Below are 21,702 nucleotides of genomic sequence, written 5' to 3' on the forward strand. Positions count from 1 at the left end.
CACTTCTGGTTATGTATGCATCACTACTCTCATTCACAGCATACCTCCAGTGAGGGAAAGCACTGATTCAGAATAAGTCAGGCTTCATAAAATCCTGTTTTGTAGTGGGTTTATTCTGATTCTTGACCAAACTGAGATATGTGGTTTCAAGCATAGTCATCATTATCAACCTTCCCTCTATTACCCACACTCCACCATCCCGCCACTGGGCAGGATATATATGTTTAATTAATTCTGCTTTTACCTTCGACCTGTAAATAGTGGGAGTAATGTCAGATTTATATGTTACATGAATAACAAGGATTTCTCAGGAGACCCTATCTTGGTGAAAGAGGCTAACTGTAATTTTCAGCTGTGAGTAATTGTATATAATATAATCCTAAATGATTTTTCTTCTGTAATTTCATTAGAGTTTAGAAATTTAATTAGATTTTGAATCACTCTGAAATAAAGTAGCAAAACACCCAGAGACTAAGAGCAGTGGTTATTTTGTCCTCTGAGGCCAGAATTCTTGGTCTCAAATTGGCATGTGTTCATTAGGAGGAAGTTTGCAGAAGTTCTTGATATATTATTGTCTTTCAGAATGGACTCTGAATAGGTCTTTGGAGAGCATTAGAAGAGCACACAATTATTATACAGACTCTTTTTGAGGTTTAAGATCATCTGCCTTGCATATACTTAATAAAAATATGCCTCTAAAGTTGTTTAAGAAACTGTGGAGATAGGAAAGATGCTCCTCCAGTGCCTCAGTGCTCTTCCTGGTTTATTAGCAACTCCAGTACCTGTGTATGATGATACAGAGAGGAGCTGTTTGCTTTACTTTAATGATTAGGTAGGTTTATGGTTATTTTTATTGCTACACATATGAACTGTCATGGTGGCTGTAATTAGAAGCACACTAAAATGTTCCTTCTCTTCCACCCAAGGTTCAAAAGAAACCTGTCCTTCTGGCAAACTTTGATTCTCTGTGGAATTAGTCCCAAAATAAAAAAAAAAAAAAAAAAAAAAAAAAAAAAGGAATCAAACTGCACTAAGCGGGACAAAGCAAAGACCAGTGCAGCAGCTTAGGAGTGAGCGGGTACCCGGATAGTTGTAGTGGGTTCAGAAAGGGGATCCTCTTAAAAGATTCTGTGGAACTAGATATGTAAGTGCTTGTTCCCTTTTTGTTTTACCTGGTGTAACACAGTTTGTGTTTGTGGAGGTGGCCTGATTTATACTGCTTAACTAAAAAAAGGATTTGGGCATTTAGGATCACATTCTCCAAAGCCTCTACCCACATAGCAGTGCCTCTTTTCTCACTGGGGCTAGTTGCTTGAGCCAGGACTAACCACATGATTTTGTGAGAGTAGGTCCTTACAGCAAAAGCATGTAGCAAATTGAGGCATTAGACAGAGAGGAGAAAATTCAGATTACTTCCAGTGTGGCAACAATATAAGGAACCACAACAGAGCTATAGACAGAATGAATTAAAGAATCTCACAGAAATGAGCAAGGGGGGAGAAAGCAAACGTGAAATGAAGAATTCAGCAGGACAAATCAAACTGGGGAAAGGAATGCTTTTTTAATAATGGCAATTTTTGAAAAGAAAGAGGAAACTCCAATGCAACGGGATGCATGTCAGCCTCAAAGTAAGAAGTCAAAAAAACCCCTTCAGGCTGACCAGGATGTTCTGTTACTGACTGACCTATATGTAACCGTTGCTAGCATCCTCTACTGGGGCCACTGCTGGGGCTGAAAAGGTTCATTGGTCTGATCAAGGGGCCGTTTCCTTTGTTTCATTAACAGCTCTCAATGAGAACTCATTATCACACAAATCCAGTACTCAGGCTCAAAATCTGCTTTCAGAGTGTGGCAAAGAAAGTCTTGGAGTCTGATTGAAAAAGATTCTTAGAAAAAGGTTAAAAACGTTTGCGGCTTGGCTTGATGGATGTTGATGGAGATTAGTCAACCTCGGGGCAGCCTGGTGTGCGTGGACGTGCTGCCTTCCATTAACATGTCACGTCACATCACAGAACAAATTGAAGAAAACATGTTCAGGCTGGTTACTGCCAAAAATCAAGGTTCTTTGCTATGGGCATCCGGAACAAATGGAAACTATGTTTGAAAACTCACAGCTGCTCTTCCTTTGCTATTTTCTCCATCTCCTCCTCTGTCAGGATTCTGAGCTGCTGGGACAACTGGGAGGGATTCCACATCTCAGCAAACAGCAGAATCACAGATGTCGGGTGTGTTAACAAAGGGAAACGTGCCTGCACCAGTTATTTAGCGCTTTCCTCCCTCGACATTAAGGAATACTATGGGAAACAAACATTTCAGTCTTGCTCCTTTTTTTTTTTTTTCTCTGTTTCCTTTTCAACGTGAAGAAATGTGTTATGTTACAGAGATGCTGTAAACATTTTAAAAACATGTTTTCTTGATTTTACTTGAGGGACAATATCTTAGTGCTATTGCCAACTCAGAGAGGTGCAAGGAGATGAGGAAAAAGCTTTGAGACGTGTACTCAAGTCTCTTCCATGCAACATCAAGAAAGAAAATGCTGAAGCAGTCCATGGCTCATCTGAGCAGTCTATTAATTTGCAGATGTCCTGCCCCAGGTCTTGCTCTCTTCTTAGGTTTATAAAATTGTGTGGTGTCCCTCATGGAAGTTATAACTTTTACTGAGCTTAATTTCTTCCATACTAGATATATTTGGGTTATTCATTCAGGTGGTCTGCAACTATGTGTCATTACCCCTTGCTTCCCAGTGAAGAAGATTTTTATTTTTTTTTTTTTTATTTCTAAACTAGACTGATTCTGTGTTATGCTACAACAGGGAAAAATGGTATTAAAACAGAAGGCCTTCGATGGTGAAGGAAGGCACCTGCACATCACTCTGGGAGGTTGTATGTCTTTTGGGTTAACATATAGCAATGAGTGTATTAGGTGAAACACCACTAGGTAGATATAAATTTGGGTTGAAAATAAAGGTTTTGGTAGGAAACTTACAAATCTAATCTTTCTGCTTGAAAGGTGCATATCTGGTATTTGCATGAAACAGTCAAATTCATTCTAGGCTGAGTTTTTCAAACTCCTGCCACTGATCCCAGGTCTGGGATCCTGGGGAACCTACTGATACTGTTTCTTGATGACACAGTGTATAGCTCAGACTTGAGTACAGACAACGGGAGCGTTCATTGTTCCTCTCCTCCTCTGTGCTTTCCCATACTGATACCCTTCAGCTGGAGAGCTTTGGCACCTACACGCAGCGTAGCACGGCTTTCAGTGAGGTGGTCTTACACTCAGCGTGGTATGTTTTTTCACTCTCCCTGTGTGTTTGCCAGGGGGAGATCTGTTTAGAGTTACCCGTGTTATAAGCCATTGGAAATCTTTCTTTCCTGTCTGGACCTTGTGCTGTGTGACCATTGCAGCAAGTGTCTCTCTAGTGTTTTCCTTGTGTCTCTTACTGTTAATTTCCTACAAGCTGGGATTCCAGCTGGCATACAGAGAGCATCAGCAATGGCAGCATTTTTTCCCATCTTCCTCTGCTTTAGACCAGAGGATTTCAATTCCTTTCTGGTTTCAGCTAAAAATTTTCTAGGGCAGGTATCAGTCTCCAGCTAGTGCCTTTAGACCTATAGCTGTGTTCTTAGGATTACCTTTACTGACCCTTAAACACAGTCCACAGCCTCATATGTATTTGTAGGCCCCAGCTCAGAGGAATGGTTTTACAGAAACTTGTCATCTGACTTGTCTTGTCTTAGGCAACCATAGCCTGATCTGTAGCCTGTTGTATAAAATGTTTATAAAAGGAGGAGACAAATAGTCTAGTACAAAATAGTTTAGTTACGTTAAAAAGATTAATAATAAAGACTCTTCCAAGCTTCTCATAAAATCACCAGCTGGCGTGTCAGTTAGAAGAGAATCTAGAAGTAGGAGGTTGTGTTCATGCTTGAGATGACTGGGAAGTGTTTAAGTTAGCTAAGGAAATAGGAAAGAGGTCAGGATCCTGCCTGAGACATCGTAGTCTGTGAGTCACAGGGAAGGATGAGTGTGGGAACACATGGAGCAGAAGGTTAACAAGTCAAAGGAACTGAGAAGACTGAGAATTAGGCCTATGTTCCTCCAAAAGCAAGGTTGCAAATAATAGTAAACAGGCACAGACTCTGTTTTGTTTTGTAGGTTGATCTTGTTTTATTTTCAAGAGAACCTGTTCATGTTTTAGTAGCAACTTGAGACCATCTGATTTGACTTGCTTTTTCACCCGAAAGGGATTGTTTTTCCGCTCTGATATCTTTCAGAGGGTTTTGCAGGTGGGAAGTTTCTTTTAAAATTACAAAAACCTCACCAACAGGAAAAGATATTAACCCTGAAATTGTTTAGCATGTTCAGATGCCTTTGGGAGGGCTGAGGGACACAAACACAGACAGTGTGATCATACGCGCTTTGTTGCTGTAGGGAAACATGCCACAGAGAACCTACGGTTTCCTGTCTCTCACCTGCATTGCCTCTTGGAAATATCCTGCAATATTTTTGGGTTGGTTGTCTATAAAATGTGTGTACTCCCATGCAGATAACCTATTGGTTTTTTGACTATGTGTCCTTCTCTATTGCGTGGATGAATTTCTTGTGTTGAATAGAAAATATCTATTACAATATGGAAAATTCAATAGTCTAACTCTGCTGCTGATGCCTGAATAGATGCAGTTACAAAGTCAGAGAACCAAATCTGGATTTTTCTTTATTTATTTATTTAAAACCAAAACACACACCTAGGAAACACTACAAAATAACATTACAAGGACTGTATTGCACTAAGACGAGCTTTTTTGGAAATGCTATTTTGGGCTACCATGTGAAATTTCAGATATAAGATACATTAATTCAACCTGTTGCATATTTCCATGATAGTACAGACTTCAGTAACGTGGTCCCGTGGTAGGCAGTCCTCCCTGTCCTCTCTCCACCTGACTTCAAGAACAGATCCTCACCTCATCTGAAATGCATGATGAATGAGGCAGAGCAAAAAAGGCAGTTGTTCAATATATCTCCTTATTTCCATCATTCAGTGGAACTAACAGGCCCTATTTATTATCTGTCCCCTGTGCTAAAAACAGAACAAACTTGTATTAATCCCAGCAAAGCTGCTCATGTGCATCGGCGGGTGCCTTTCACCACTTGGTCCAACTCCATCAGAAAGCTAAGTTTGGCTGGGGAAATAGGTGTCTGCTTGTTTTCCTTGTCTGGCTTTGGCTAACAGCCTGTGTACAGGTCCCCTCCAGGCTGGAGTTAAGAGTCTGCTCAGGGAAAGAAGAGACCCTCTTCACAGAGCACGTGGATTTCAGTACATTTGGCATCCTGTGGGAAAACTTCTCTACGCTGCATTTGTCTCATTGCTCAAGTCTATCTGAATGAGCTACTGGAGGAGGATATTCCTCCCCATACTCTATATTCTCTGAAGCACTGTAAGTCACGGTGGAGATACTGTAGCATTTGGAAAGGTGCTAGAAGAGCTGGGAGGCTGAGGGAGGAAGCAACAATCCCACAAAGCTGATTAAAGATATCCTTGGGGGAGAGTTTGGCTCTCGGAGCAATGAGTTTAGGACTGGGTGACCCTAAATGATGGCTCCAGTACTCACTGGATAATACTGTCTGCTTCTCTGATTATCAAGTGTCTCATTCACCAGAGGGCTTTGTGTTGATAAATGAGGCAGCACTGCTGGAATTTTTACTATGTAGGTTTTCATACAGCATGAACAAAACATCCCAGGCAGCCCAGCTTTGTCGTTGTTGCACATTCTGATACACTCATCTGTGTCTTAAAATACTTTTGAAGTGTATAATGATGACTTAGAAAGTTCCTAAGCAGCCTCTGAAAACGGCTGGGTGTTTACTTTTTGAAGGTGGCATGTGTGGTGGTGGAGAAAAATGCAGTGCCCAGCAAAACTCAGAGCAAGAGAAAAAAGGACTAAAGTATGTCCAATTCCCATCCAATATTCTTGCACCTTCTGTCCACCTGTACTCTGTATAAGCATGTTGAACTTTAACAAAGGGAAGCCACCGTGAGTGATTTATATCAGTAAATGTGGTAAACACTTCCAAGGGCATTGTGGTTATTGAAAAAAAAAAAAAATACCAAAATACTGAAATCTGGAGATAGAGTTATACTGTAGAGGAAGTTAAACCATCAGAAATTTTGAAGTAACTGCAAAGGCACAAGGTTTTGCTCAGCCCTCTTCAGACAGCATGTGATTCTAATGCAAAGATTTGGTTTTAGCAGTTGATTTGTCATTGCATTTGTTTTTTGTAAATTATGTTTAGACCTTGGCAATTCACAGGCGTTCAGTACTGGGAGGCAGATCCCAGTCACTCTCAGGTTGTGTCCTCCTGCTGCTGCTGTCAAGGTACAGAGAGCATCATTTCCTGCTCTGCGAGAGGTGCTCTGTACTTCTGAAAATCAGCCTATTTATTCTACTGCTGACTCGGGAGATGGAGCACAATATTTAGCCAGTGTTTATAAGAATATGAACATAAATAGTTATGTTAATGGTAAACATAAGGGTGCCTAGGAAAGAAATGAGGAAGTCAAATGATATGGAAGTAATGGCACCATAGCCAAAACAGAGTGTTTCTATTGTTGTTTTTCTAAAACACTTATGTTTTTATGTATTAGTACTTACTTAATTTAAAGCAGGACACGAAATGAGCAAGACAGGACACCTGGGGTAGTCACAGTTCCTGTTTTTTAGCTTTGCCTTTTCTTGATGCATTTGCCTTGTAATTGTACAGCTTCTGAAGGTATTTGGGATGCTAACAGTTTTTAGAGGTAGTAAGTATCCTTTTTTTTTAAGGGTGAACAATAAGAGGATAGCAAAAATATATCACCCATCTGTAATAATTATTTTTAATGGACTGATTAAGCTTTGAAGGGAAGAATCAAGGGAGGTGGATGGGAGGAGAAGGTGGCAGAGTTGACAGATTTGCCCTTGCTTTCAGTTGCTGTAGTGGAGATGATCTGGTCCTTTGCTCTTGTCTGCATGTGTGTATTGTCCTGTTTTAATTATGCTGACGTCAGGAAAGTGAAATAGGTCCTTTGAGTCCTGCATAGGACAGGATGCAGTTTTGGAGGTGGTGGGAAAACTGGGAAACTTAGTTTAACCATTTTTGCTAATACAGCCATAGAGACCATTTCTTTCCATGCAACAGCTGCAGTTTAGGGAGGCGTTTGAATGAACAGCTTCATTGTTTCACAGAGGAAGGGCAGGACACCAGGATTTCCTCTCTGGCTTCTCCCCACGTTGGTCCAGGAGAATCTACACTTGCTGGCCTCTGCGGGTAGCAAAAAGGTCGCTTGCTGTGCTGAGTGTTGAATGTGGGGGAAGCAGCTCTTTGCTATGTGATGATTTAAGCGGTTTAGTAGTATTTCAAAAATAATGGTGTCAAAGGCATGGCATCTGGCTCTGATAGAGGATTTCAGGAGAGAATGTGTCTTTTAATGAGATATTTTTGCATTCTCTTGTTAAAATTGTGCTTAACTGCAGTTACATTTAGGTACCTCTCAGAGAGCACAACTGTACTCATGTCTCTCTAGTTTAGTAGGAAGAAAACCATCCGTTGTTCGTCTGCCTAACTCATCTCAATCCCTCAACTTCATTAAGGAGAGAATAAGTGTAAGTGGTCATGGCTGACATGACCAGCTGGTAGATTTAAAACAGTCATGTAGGAAATTCTGGGCCATATCTAAATATAAAACTGACAAATGCATTCAGTAATGGATATTTTCAGGAAATAATAAGATTATCGTAACACACTGCTCATAGCTAGTACCTAATGCTACAGGTACAGAGCAATATAAGTACACGATGCTCTTCCAAAGTCACTTTGCAGCTTTAGTGCCTAGGCAATGTATAGAAGGCTCAGGGTCCATTGCTGCTTTTGGCCTGGGCAGAAGTTGGTTTCTTTATGGCCAAAAGTCTGCAGGTTGTTTCCTCCAAATGACCCGCTAAGAGACATGGGTGATGATCTGGATGAAATTTTTTTGCCTCTTCTGTTCCTAGGTGTAAAATAGGGCTTTTAACAGAATAAATCTTTCAGGATAATGTGCCACAAATATGGAAAGGTAGAGCTTCTATCAGCAATGAACTCCTGAAAAACACCGGTTGTTCCTTTTTGAGAATGTAGATGCAGTGCCCTCTAAGAGTTGTAATTCAGGTAGTTCATGTCCCTGTTATCCTCTCTTGGCTGAGTCACCCACTGAATTGCATTCTCATGATGTTCTGTAACCAGAGGACAGAATGATCTATTGCGCTGGCACAGCAAAAATTTGATGCATCCAGGGATTTTTTTTTTATTTTTTTTTTTTTGGCTAGTCCATTCAGCCGTCAAAAGAGGGGACATGAAATGTCAGATATGTAACTTCCACAAGAAAGCTTTGTAAGTTTCTAAGCAGAAATGTTCAGCTTGGTTTTTTGGAGTGTTTTTGTTTGTTTGTTTTAATGAAAAGGGAATCATTTGATGGCAGACTGCTAGTCAGGGGCAGTGATGGTTCATGAATAGTGGACAAATAGGTTACTACAGCATGTTTATATTATTCCTCAGATGTATGAACATGTTGCACTATACTCTTGAAATCCTGCTGTTGGAAGAAAATTTTGAATGTGCATAAAGCGGAGCCACTTGAACAACCTATCCAGTTCTGCCTCAAAGTAATTGCCACTTACTTTATTTATAATATGAGCAATGCTGGTGACGTGACATTAGACTTAACTGCATCCCATTTTGGTGCTAACTAATATTTGTCCTTACGCTAAGGGTAAGATAGCACAAATAAGCTGGAACATCTCTTGAGATAAAGCAGATATTGCATCTTTAATGGAATATAATAGGCATAAACAAACCAATTGTCCTGCTTTGGGATTAGAATTATGCGATTTTTTTTCCTTTTACACTTAACAAACACTGAAAAGCACCAGTAGTCATTAGGCAATCTTCATAAACACCAAGTTAAAATAAAACAACCATTCATCATTCATTTCCGTGCAGATTCCCCCAAAATGAAGACAGTCATTTTGCTCTTGTTGACGGTGCTGTGGAAAGCTGAAAGCTTTCAGCCCCTGACAGAGGCTTCTCAAAAATCTCAGTCTCTGCATGGCGGGGCTGTGCCTGCCTTGCTCTGGCATACCAAGCAGAGTGAGTAGAAAGATGTTTATCGACAAATGTGTAAGAAGAGCACCAAAATCCAAATCTGGATGCCCCAAATGAGAGAATTAAGTAAGTTTCTAGTCACCTCCCTGCTTTCTTTAAGCACTTATATATAGATTTAGGTATGTAAAGCTCTGGTTTAGCTCCTTCAACAGGAATTTAAGCACCTACATTACGAGTTAAGGTACTTAAATTAGGTTAGAGAATCTAACCGATGTTGTCTTTCTGACAGATCAGGCCTGAGGTCTTTCCTATGCAGGCAGTGTTAATGATGGGCAATTAGCAGAAACAGCATCTCAGTGCCCAGTCACTTTGCTAGTAAAATCAACACTATGTGTGATCAAGTGACAGCCAAAACATTCAACTTTGACTACGTTACTAACATCTGCCTGCATCACATCACAAAATAATCTTATGGGAAGGGTCTGAAACAAAACAGCCTTTCCCACTAAATCCTTGAAACACCACAGATGCAGGTAGATGCCGTTCCCCTGTATTGTCCATCTCTATCGAGCTTGTAGTCTCCCACTCCCCAGCTTCCCTCGTGTAAAGCACTTTGTGAATTAGATTTATTTGAAAATGTTTTTAAAAGCCTTATATGATGGACAACAAATGCGAGGTGGCCATTGACCACAGTTTATGTGAAGTTAATGTGTTCCCTGGTCTTTATTGCCCTGCGGAAATCAAGTCCTTGGCCATAACCTGTTTCTTGATTTCCTTCCCCCTTGTTTGTCACTGTCCTTGTTTGTCAAGCAAAAGTATATCAGATGGACTAGTTCAGTGGCAACACAGCGTTGCTTAAAGGTGTTGATGTCTGGGGAGGAAAGAGCAGAACCAGCATGTGAAGTATTCAAGAGCTGACTTTGAACTATGTGAATTTGTACTATGCAAGCTGCACCAGAAAAGGGAATGTGAGGTTACTGCAGTCACTCAAGCCTGGGCAGATATCTGTCATTCCAAAACTATGCTGTTGAGGACTTTGGTTAAGGGGGAGTACGAGGGAGAGGAAAAAAAGAAGTGGAATGTAGGTTCTCAGGATTGCAGTCTATTAAGAGGAAAAAGTGCCATCACCACAAACTCAGCTATTTCTTCCCCAGGGAAAAAGTGGAAACAGTGCAGATAACATTACCTCAGGTCTTGGTGTGAATTTTGCAGGGCTTGTATAAATCTGGTGTGTACATGCAGTGTATGTACGTGCATCTAAATTTAGGGTGGGACTCCCGGGTTCAAGGACAATCTGAAGTACACTTTTGTCTCGCTTGGGCTCTTATCCTCTCTGTGGGCTTGCCTACGCACACCGAGTCTCTTCATGGGTTCAGCAAAGCAAGACTTTGCAGGCTGAGGAGTAAGGAAGAGATCACATCTACATATGCATGTGTTGGCCACAGAAAATCAAAATCATCCCCCTTTGGTGATGAGTATCCTTAAATGTCACCATCCACTCCTGGGATGCCAGGGGGAGAGGTCTTCACAGGTCTTCACTCCCCAGAGGCTTCTGGGGCTGTTTCTTCCTATAGCACACAGCTTGGGGTTCTCCCTGTTAGCCTTTCTGTAAAGCATTTTGGTTTGTTTTGTTACACAGTGCTAAGCAGACAGGAGGCATCTGTCATCTCTTCAGCCTGTGCAGAAGCCCCTGCTCCCCGAGATTGCTGGCACAGACTGGGGATGTGCAACGGGTTTGCATCTGCAGGGTGTGCAATATACTTCATTGTCCAACAACTTTCTGTGCCCCCCACCATGAAATGCTGCAGCAAAGGCATTTCTGAGGGTCTTTGCTGGCATAGATGGAGTAGACTGATGCCTAGATGTCATATTTGAGAATGAATTTTGCATCTCCAGTGTTTTCTTTTTACTTTTACAGCATTTTTCCATGGTTTTCTTCTCCTTGGCTATCTAGGGAAGTCCATGCCTTGATAACACCTGCCTGGAAATGCAGGCTGGGCTGGAGCCAGTGTCTTGCTGACTTGCTTGGATCCATTCTCATCTCTTGGGATCTTCAGTATTAATTGTCCATTTTCTCCTTTTGTGAGCTTTTTTCTTTTCCTGCCAACCTCTTTGGCTGTACTGTCTCCTAAGAGTGAACACAGCAGAGGGTTTTGTTCAAAATTTACTTCCCTGATCCCCAAAGATAGAGACAAATTAATAAAAAACTGAGTTGGCATCTGCTATAGTGATTTGAAAATGGGAGGGTTCTCAGTGATCCCCATGTTCAAATGGTCTGACCCTGCAATTGAGGGAGTTTCTTTGGCATTTGGTTATCTAACTCATCAAGGAAAATTCTCATCTGAGTTACATGTCTACAGTTCAGTGTGTCACTGGTTTAGTATCTTATTTTGTTTCCCCTATGACTAAAGGATTTCTAAATTTCCCAGGTCACCAGCAAGAGCCCAATTGAGCAACATTTAGGCAAGATTAATAGAATTACAAGGTGTGTTTCATCTGTGAGGACCCTCCCCCCCCAGAGTCCTTTATGATCAGCATTAAGAGGTTCATTCTTTCATCCTTGCAGCCTTTATTGGGGTGAAATCAAGCACCGTTACTAGGACTTAGTACGGATAAGCAACAGCTTAGTTGGGGCTGCAGTATTTACTTGAGGTTGCAAGGATGCAAGACTTAGGGAGGCACAATTTGATCATTATTCGCTCCTAAGACAAATGTCTAAGGAAGAGTTTGATGTAGTCCTGTATCACTGGGCTTCTGTGTGGAGCTGTAAGCAGGATTTTGTGGGGGCTGGGATGTAGGGAGGCCATGGGGGAGGGAAAGATAGTATCTGAGGAAGAAGGGTTAAATAGCTGTAGGAGGATGCTGATGTTCACGGAGCAGGGGCAGGGACACATTCTCTGGCAATAGCAAAAGCTGCATGGCATGGTAAAGAAGAAACGAAATGCAAAACTGAGGGTCATACTAAAGCTACAGACTATGAAGGGCTGGGGGTGGGCATAGAGGGACCAATGATATACAAGTAGGTATATTTTGTAAAGCAGCTTTAGGTAAAGTTTCAAATCTCAGGTCAGACAAGGGGACAAAGTCATAACATTGCAGGAGACAAGGCCGGAGCTGAAGGTGAAAGCAGAGAGCACAGTGACGTTAGTCTGAGCAGAGACCCAAGCAGTAAAAGGGCTTGACTCATTCTACAGAGCTACAAAACTGACACAGCGTTCTCCAAAAAAGGCCTATAGCAGTCAGGTACCTCTTGCAGTTACATCCCCTGGACTGGGCATCCATATCTCCCTGGCTCTTCAGGCTCTCCTCTGTCTGTTCAGTGAACTCTTGCTATCCCACTTGGTGTGATAAAAGAAACTGCTAAAACTGGAGGCTGCTGAGTGCTGTGCTGCCTCTATTCAAATCTCTAATGAGCTCCTCCTTGTAGCTCTAGGTTTAATTAGTTTTCATTGCAATATTAATGATCCAAACAAACCATTTTAACTTTCCTGTTGCACAGCTGGAATCTTCTTATTTAGCATTCTGCTCTATAAGGGAATCACACCAACTTCCTTTCCCCTCCCCCACTTGTCCCATTAATATGCATTAAAATCACAGTCTCATTGGCATAGAGTTTCAGACCTGCTATAAAACTCTAATAATTTCTAAAAATGGCAAGGTTGAACTAATGACAGAGCCTCATCCAAATAATACAAAGATAGATTTCTCCCAGAGTTTGATGGCAGTGATGATTAATACTTCATTTATTTATTTACAGTCTATCAGCATTTACAAAGATTTGCTCGTTCCTCTGAGCACACATACAATCTCTCTTGAACTCTGTGGGATTACAGCAGAAATGTCTAATCTGTTAGTCTTCAACAAAAATACTTTCTTTGTTTTTTCCCCTCAGGAAAAGGGCATGCCCTGCACTTCCCAGCGTAGATATGAAGACTGCACACCTCAAAGTCTTCTCCTACCACAATGGAATAGGTGCATCTCGCATTTCCCTCTGAAATCCCCGACAGGGAAGATTTAGAGGAGAGTCTTTTTGTCTCCTGGTGTGTTTCAGCTCCTGGACTCATTGTGGTTTGGAAGGACTGAAATAAATTGGGTTGTAGGTAATCTTGAGATCGTCGTGTTGAAGGATGCTAGAGAAGACTAGACTCTCCCATGCTGAGGGACTGACATGGAGTCTTGACAGTACCTTCTCCTTCCTGAGCCATAGAAATCACGGGAGCATTGGTAGCAAAGAAGATCCAGTGTCTCTTGCCTAACCTCCTTAGAGCTTGTCTATTGCTAACAGTAGATCTAGTCAGTTTTGGCTTAGTCCTGTTTAGAAATGAATGTTTTCTAGGAGCCTGAGGAGCTGTGCTCTGCAGATAGGCTGTCAGCAGCTGGATAAAAGGGTTTGCTGGCCATACTGCACAAGCAGAGGTCAAGATACAGCTCTGAAAGTGCCAAAGGGATTTAGTGCCACTTGCAAAGAGTCATTTTCATTGGGACTTACTCTCCTAAAGTGCTCACATTTTTTTTTTGAAAATAGGACTTTGAAGTGTGAGCATGAAGATAAAGGGGTGAGGTCTGATTGCTTGCTTTGGCATTGCCTGCAGCGTCGAAGTTCAAGAGCGCAGTGAGTGACTTGATTGCAGAGCACCAGCCCCATGGCCCAGGCAGCAGAGAGCTGGAAGTGCCTTGCCTGGAGACCCTGCTCTGGGAGCATGATGTAGGCAGTCTTTCCTCATGCACAACCCCCAGCTCACCCCTTCTCAGAGGTATGTTCTCACAGAGCCTTTTCCCTTATGAAATCATCAAGCCAGATGTTAGCTAAGCACACGCTGTTATACCTACATCAAGCATTTTTGGTACTGTAGTCTTACTCGAAAACTAAAGCCATTCAGTAAGCACAGTAAAGAAAGAAGTTGCATCATCAAGGTCTCCCCTGGCTGCTGTTGCTGTTGGGAGAATCATCCAGGAGATAGATTGGGTACTGAGGGTCAGGACTTCATTCAGTGGTCCCAGGGCTCTCTCCATCTGTGTAGGATTGTAAAAATAAAACTCTCTGCCTACATCCAGCTGCATTTAAATATCATAATTATCTTTTTTTATGTGTGCCTAGCTGACTGAATGGAGACCTTTAGTGGGTGGGTATCTTGACTGATGGGATTCGTGACCCATTTTCTTAGCTTGTGTGGGGAAGGGTTGACACTTCAATGTGTGGAGGTTAGGGTTTTTTTGCCAGAACATTTCTCTGCAGCAGAATTTTCTTGAAGATTTATATCAGTGAGCTGGTTTTGGTAATGCTCTTGTGCTGGTTTCCTTCATGTTTATGAGAGTTTGTCATTCATTTGTTGTGATGGAGTATAACCGTGAATGGTAACCTACAAAAGGCTTCAATAAGTTGAAATGTATTTGTCCAAAGTGCACCTGATGGGAAGTTGTTTGCTCCCAAGTGGGGAAAAAGCAAGAGCACTTGTTATCCCTGCAGAAATTGTGAGAGTAGAAGGGGGAGAGGAGACAATGAAAGGAAGGATGCTATCTCCTTGCTCATCTGGAAAAAAGTGTGGATAAACCTTACATGAACTGAAAGCAGTATCAGAAAGATTCTGACAGGGTGACAGGGTTATGCAGCCTGCACCCACAGGCTGTATGTGTGGCATGATGGAGGACCCTTTCCCTGGTCTGGAAGCAGAGTTCATTGCCATGCCGTGTCCCAGTTGGGAAGGGTACCATCAAGAAAGGAACTTAATAGCAACAGGGAGATAACTACCCAACTACCCCAAGGCTAGCCAGCGTTCCCTATAATGCCTTGCTGCAGTTGACACTACCACAGGATGAAAATGAGCATTTAGGCTCATTTCTAACTTCAAATGCAACGGTTGTTTAGGATTAAAATTATTAAGCTTTCTTATCACTTTCAGCTAGCCACAGCTTACCACACAAATATCTCTCTTACTTGGTTTCCTTTCCCTATCAGTAAATATCTCTCTCCACCTCTGGGTACATACTGGTGCCTCCGAAAAGCTCAAATTAAATGGTTCACTAAAAAAACCACGTGTGATAGATGTGTCTGTTAGCTAAAACTGAACCCAGAGCATTCTAGCTTCTACTGGTTAAGCATGCCAGCAAGGTTTCAAACAATATGTCCATACACGTCAGTGTGGCTTAACTTAAATGAGTCTAACATCACTCATTTGACCGGAATTTAAGCCAACACATTTTACATCATATTCGCTGTATGCTGCAGCAATGAGCCCATGGCCAGTTAGCATGATTCAGTTGATACATGGTGGTGAAAAATGTGTAACGTAGTTTGTCACAGGAGCACATGTGTCTGCAGGTTTCGTGTGTTATACAAAGGTTTGTCATGAACGATTGAAGCAAGTCAAAACAACAGGCAAAGTTTTAAGCGGTATAACTTGGGGCTCAGGCTGAGGTCTGAGTTCCTACAGAGTATGGGTTACCACATATCGCTACTTACTTACCCAGGGGCGTACTGTCCCATCTGCTCTGCCAACATAATTATGTATGGTTTCTCCCTAACCCAGTTCCTTGAGAAAGATGAAGTGTAAGTTCTTACTGCGATGACTTTCAGTCTGTGCTGTTTCTGCAGAGTCAGGCTTGGGGAATCCAAAGGAGCCAGTAAGATCTGGAGTGGGAAGATGGGGCAGTAAGGTTAAGCCAGAAAACTGCTGGGCAGTAATGTCCTGACTGGCTTGACGGCAATCGGCACAGCATGTGTAATTGCAGCTTCAGTGACCTGCTTTGCTCTTTCTTCAGTGAGTCCCTTAGCCAAAATAGTGCTGTCAAGCTAAAATCAAAGTAACTATACCAAGGGACGGATCTGTTTTAACAAAATTGTTTTCTAAATTGATTTAAATTGGTGTTCAAACTGTGTGCATGGCTTCCTTCAGTGACAGAAGTATGATTTTACCTCTTTCTATTCCTGATAGCTCTGCAGAGCTTAACCACCTGAGAGGGGACAGGCTTGTGTCTCTCCGTAGCTGGGCTTTTCCACTAAGACTGAGCCAACTTTTGATAACAAAATGGTAATTGTCAGTGATGTTTCAATTAAGAGCCTTGGGTGACTTTCTGCTCCCAGACTGAAACACACGGCACTTAAAGAAACATCATTTTATCTCTAACCAGAGCACATCTTTCATTGCTGGTGGGGCTGACAGCATCTCTTCAAAACACAAGATTTCAGGAGAGCAGATGCTTCATATTATTTCTATTTGCTTGGCACTTTGAACCTTTGCAACACCAGCCAGCTTCAGGTTTTTCTTCTGCAGCTGTAGATGTGGACTTAGGTGGTTTTTGGAAGACTGAGGTCTGACTGCCTTACGTAGAAACCACTTAACTGCACTGTTCTGTCTTTAAATGAAAGAATCATTTATTGTGCTAAAAGAAACATAAAATTTGATATGTTTTGGGGATAAGCTGGCATGTCTGCAGGAAACACTGAATCTATTGAGTCTCAATAGAAGCATTAGGGCCAGCCACCTTGCCTTAGGTGTGGATGCACTGAAAGAGAAAAATCCAGGCACCTACAGGCAATTTCAGCAAGAGCATTTCCAGGGAGAAATGGTATTGCAGGAGCTAGGTGAATTTATAGTTGTTTATGAATAATTAATAATTATATTAAAGGTGTAGCATTGACTGGGCAGGCTTCCTCTTCTGAAACTGAAATCTCTTCTCAAAAGCTTTAGCCTTTTGGCTTGTGATTGAAAGCAAGCTGTGTGGCGTTTCCACATTGTAGCTCATTGCAGGGGAAGATCTGAAGCTGTCAATTGTTCCAAGAGCTAATGGAGACATTAAAAATGTAGCAGTTTACCAGGGAGAAAGCTGGGTGGGTGGGTGGGTGGGGAACACGTGTTACTAGCATGTGCTGTAACTGGACTGTAAGTGGTCTCCACATATTCATGAATGATGGCTGACCTCTACTCTGCTAGGGCACATGTGTGCACGTCCATCATGAGAACACACTCTGAACTTACTCCATCAGAGGCCCTTGGGAACATAACCCCTGTGTCTGTCTCCAAATATAGCTCTGCTGGTCTGCAATATAAGGCAGTGGGGAGAGCTGCTGGATCGTGGAGCCATTTCGAAACTGTGCTGCAGTGATATCCACCGAGATCTCTATGCCTGGTTGGTGACCTTCTTCTCTAAGAGGCAAATGTCTGCAGCTTGTAAAAGAAAAAGATGCCTCTGAATGCCTTTCCACTTTTAAAAGCTCCTTAGTGCCGGCTCAGCAGAGCAAGTGAAACCCGCAAGTGGCAGCACTTACTGTACTGGTACTGTATGGATGTATGCAGCCATACATCTGGAGAGGGAGAGGGAGGCATGTCCCAACCAGGGGGCTGGGAATAATTCCTGGAGCTGCTTCCGACTTAGAGCTAGAACTTTGACCCGAGCCAAACCACTAACTAGGAATTGTTTCAAAGTCAGTTCCTGTGAAAATAAGGCCAGTAACCCCACTCTGCCTCAGTGTCCTCCTTTGTAACCCGTTTGTAAAATAAGACTACCTAACAGCTCACGAGGGATTAGGGAAAACTCATTCATTTGTACATCGGGACCCTGGGAGAAAAGTCCCTTATTAGAGCAATAATGAATACAAACAATAATAACCATTCTGTTATCACTGTGAAGTTGCAGGGATTTGGTCAACATCACTTGACTACAGCTTTGTTTGTCCTGTAGATTGCAACAATGAACAAATCATCCTCTCTAAGTGTTTTTGAACATAGAGCATGAAAATGATATATTGCTATCTTTTAAAAGAAAATTAAAACTTTAACTCTAAGGTGTGTGTAATAAAATGGCACTTTAATTCTCTAGTGTGCCATGCAGGCTTCTTCTGTTAATTTATTCTTTTCTTTTCTTTTTGTGCTTCATGTAATATTCTGAAGTTATTAATGTGGCAATATATTTGACCACAAAAACCTGCCTTCTAGTGTTGTTAAGACTGTGAATTAACTCCACAAATGGAAGGCATTTCTGACTTCAAGGCAAACAGATAATTCTTGGGATAAAATGATTAGCAACGTGACAGATATGCAAGAACTTCTAGGGGAAGGTTTTCCCAGGTGTCTTTCCACAATGTGTGGGCGTAGGTCTCGTGAGCCTGTGGGACTCCAGCTGTCAGTAGGATGTCTCTGTGGTGCAGAGACCTACGACCACCACCAACTGATCTGCTGCAGCCCCTGGGACACAGCCGCTTGGTGCAGATGATTCCCCCTGAACAGCACTGCCCTTGCCATGCTTGGATACCTTCCTGTTCCAGAGTGAGGGTGACGGGTGCCACATTGAGGTCCCTGTAGCACACACCCCAGTGCACCACACACTGGCAAAATTCATTTGGTAAGGTGTCACCTCAGCCCTCAAATGACTTGGCTGTCACCTGTCTTAGCTGGGTAACCCAAAACCCAGCAGCAGCCAACAGAAAGACATTCGGTGGGATTGAATTCAGTTCGGTGCAATCTAGACCAAATACTCGTAACTCTGCAAACACTTCCAGGACTAAGATATGGACCTAGAAATGCCCAATCAATTTCATCTTGTACCTGTGAGCTAAGTCATCAAAGGCTGGCAGAGTGCCGTCCTTCGTAGTGATCGTAGCATCAAGCCCTGAAATGACCAGTGCCAGCCTATGTTGTAGGTACTTGCAAATATCTTTCCTCATCTGACTCATTCCTTTGTCCCTGTGCTCAGGCATTTGAAGGACTCCTTCAGTTTCCACTGAATGCAAATTAATGGGCACAAGTTCAGTGCTCTTTATTTGTGGGGCTTTGGCAATGAATGGCAAATTCATTGGAAAAAGAAATAGGTTTTTGTTAGCGCTAGTTGCCAGGATTAATAACAGGCATAGGGAAATGGAGGTAGTTAATGAGAACATGGACAAGCTAAACTGTGTAGTATATTTCACACATGGCATCAGGCGTTACTGAGGCCTTGACTCTGCTGTGGATGCAGCACACGTTCATGGGGTAGCCTGGAGAGGCCGTCCTGGCAGAGAGCTGAAAGGAGCAGGGGTTTCCAAGATGCTTTGCTAAAGTGTATTGCTGTGTTAGCTTTGATGTCTGTGTCTCTGTGCTGGTAGGCTAGACTCATGCCTCCAAACTGTCTGCTTCGTGCTCAGCAGTCAGAAAGGCAAACAGAAGACTGGGAAAGGGATCAAGAATAGGACTGTGTCCCTATGTAAATCTATTCTGAATACTGTCTGTGGTAATCACCATCACCTCAAAAAGGTTGTAAGAGTAGATTAGAGAAGGTACAGAGAGAAGAAGTGTAGAAAGGTGCAGAATATCTTCTTCCATGAGAAGAGATCAAATAAGTAGGGTTCTTCAGCCTAGATGAAAGACAACTGATAGAGATTATTTTTTTTTACCATTTCCAGAGTTGAGGAACTACAGGCCACACAATGAATACCAGTGGAAAGATAATACTGGCCACAGTTGGAGACAGGATATTTTTTCTGATATTCTTGCAAGACGCTAAATAATAGGGTTTGTGTGATGGAGAGGGTTGGGGTTTATGCTGATCACCTGGCAGAAAGGCAAGTTGAATGGGGGCACAAAGGATGTCCCTGCATCTTTTTCCCGACAGATGCCAGACTGCTATGAGGAAGGTTGGGCTGAACTGTGGCACCTGCATCCACATGGGTTTGGTGGCCTGTCCCATTGTGTGGACAGGGCAGCCCCTACAGAGGGCTGCAAAAAAATCTGGCCCTTTGATAGAGGCTGCAGAGTTTCCATCCTGGCGTTTTAACTAGGCAGCAGATGCCTAGCTCTAGGTGGGCAAGGATTCTTGTCTTTAGTAGTATTAATCAAAGATCTTCTAACTAGCAGCATTTTTCAGAAGCCTAAATTGCTAATGGCCACTTCTCATGGCTACTGATTTTCCACCCTCCTTTCAGGCCTTGTTGCTCAGACCATTGGCTCCAGTGCTTTGTGTGAGTGTTTACCTGATCCCTGAGCTCCCTGACAGAGGTCAGTTGGGGTTGTCTTTGCCAGCGGCTGGGCAGAGGCAGGTTGCATTGCCCTAGCTGCTTTGTTGGACTTCTTCTGGAGAAGAATGAGGTACGGTTAAGGCAAATTTTTAATCTGATGAATGAAGAGTTGAACTGTAAGTACTCATCCCCCTCACTGCTTCCAGGCAGAGACCTGCTGAAGCGGGGCCAAGCCACTGCCACCCTTTCCGCCATCCTCCAGCCCTTGTGCTCAGCACACTGGGAGCTGAGGACGTGCACTTTTTCCAGGGCTGTCAAATGCACAGTGAAAGGAAACAGACTTAAAGGCTCGTTTAACTGGAAAACGGCACCTGTCCTTGTAGGCAAAGGCAGGGTTTGCTTGTCTCTCCTGTCAGCAGTATGGGCTCTGCCTGAAAGGCCCTTTAGGCACCTGATAATGTAGGAGGGGGAGCGATGTGGTTGTGAGGCGAAGGGAGGCGGGTGAGGTGTCAGTCCCGGGGGACATCGCTGCTAGCGCTGCTCAGCACCCCTCGCCGCGGCCCTGCCATTTCACACGGTCCTTCTCCTAGCCACCGTGGGGGAAGGAAGGCACCGGCATGGGCAGGTTTGCTCTGTGAGGACCACTGGGTCCATTATCTCTTTAGTTCATCTTTCTGGGTGAAACCCTGTTTCCTGACTGGTTTTGAAGTGAAATGTGAGACCCTTTGCTTCTGTGAACCTGTTGCTGGCGGGGGATGGCACCCCATCTTGCTCAAATTTGGTTTCAGCGCCCACCTTCTCTCTTCCTCTCTTTAGCCTAGCTCTGAAATCCCATGGCCTTGCGGTGGTCAAGAACGACACTCGTGTCTGAAAGCAAAAGCTCACGGCAAAGGCAGCCCGGTGCTGAGAGCACAGCAGGACTTTCACAGGGCTTCTCAGGCAGAGTGACAGCTTAGTGCAGCTTGCTTAGGAAGGCTGAAATGAAGGGACGTAGAGGAGAATGCTTAATTTGTTTAGGCACCTTTGATCTGATCCTAGAAAATCTGGATCTGCTCATATTTTCTGCTAGAAAATTCACAAGGAGTCAACAGAAATAGGACCAGACCCACAAAGTTTAGATGAAAAACAATGACGCCGGTTCTTTTACTGGTCCTAGTTTTCCCTTTATTCTTTTCTTATTTTTTTTAGGACTTTCCCAGTATCCCCACTCCCTTTACATCTCCTCAAATTTTGTTTGTATTCCCTTGTTCTGGGGATTTCAGCCATTGCTGGGTTTCAGTCCCCTTTCTGGGGGCCAGAGTCCTGCCACCTGTGTCCAGCTGTCCCAGCTCTTGGTGCCCAGCCTAAGCCGGCCAGGAAGGCTTCCCCGCTCATCTGCGGGGAGGACCATGTCCTGAGACTGTGATTCTGCCTGTGGGAGGAAAAGCATTTCAAACCTCCCAGAGGTGCCTGCTAGCCTCCACTGATGAGAAGGGGAGCCTAGATGGCCGGTTTAAACTTGTAAAAGGCCAGCATTGGGTGTGATGGATTCCATCCGCTGGATCTCATCTTCTTGCTCATACAGGGTATTTTGTACTAGAGCTTTTCTCTCCCTCACGTCACCAATCGTGAACCATCCGTGCATTGGAATGCTGAAACAAGTGTTCTTGAGTGTC

This window comes from Larus michahellis, chromosome 6 (genome assembly GCF_964199755.1).
Source record: "Larus michahellis chromosome 6, bLarMic1.1, whole genome shotgun sequence".
NCBI lineage: Eukaryota > Metazoa > Chordata > Aves > Charadriiformes > Laridae > Larus > Larus michahellis.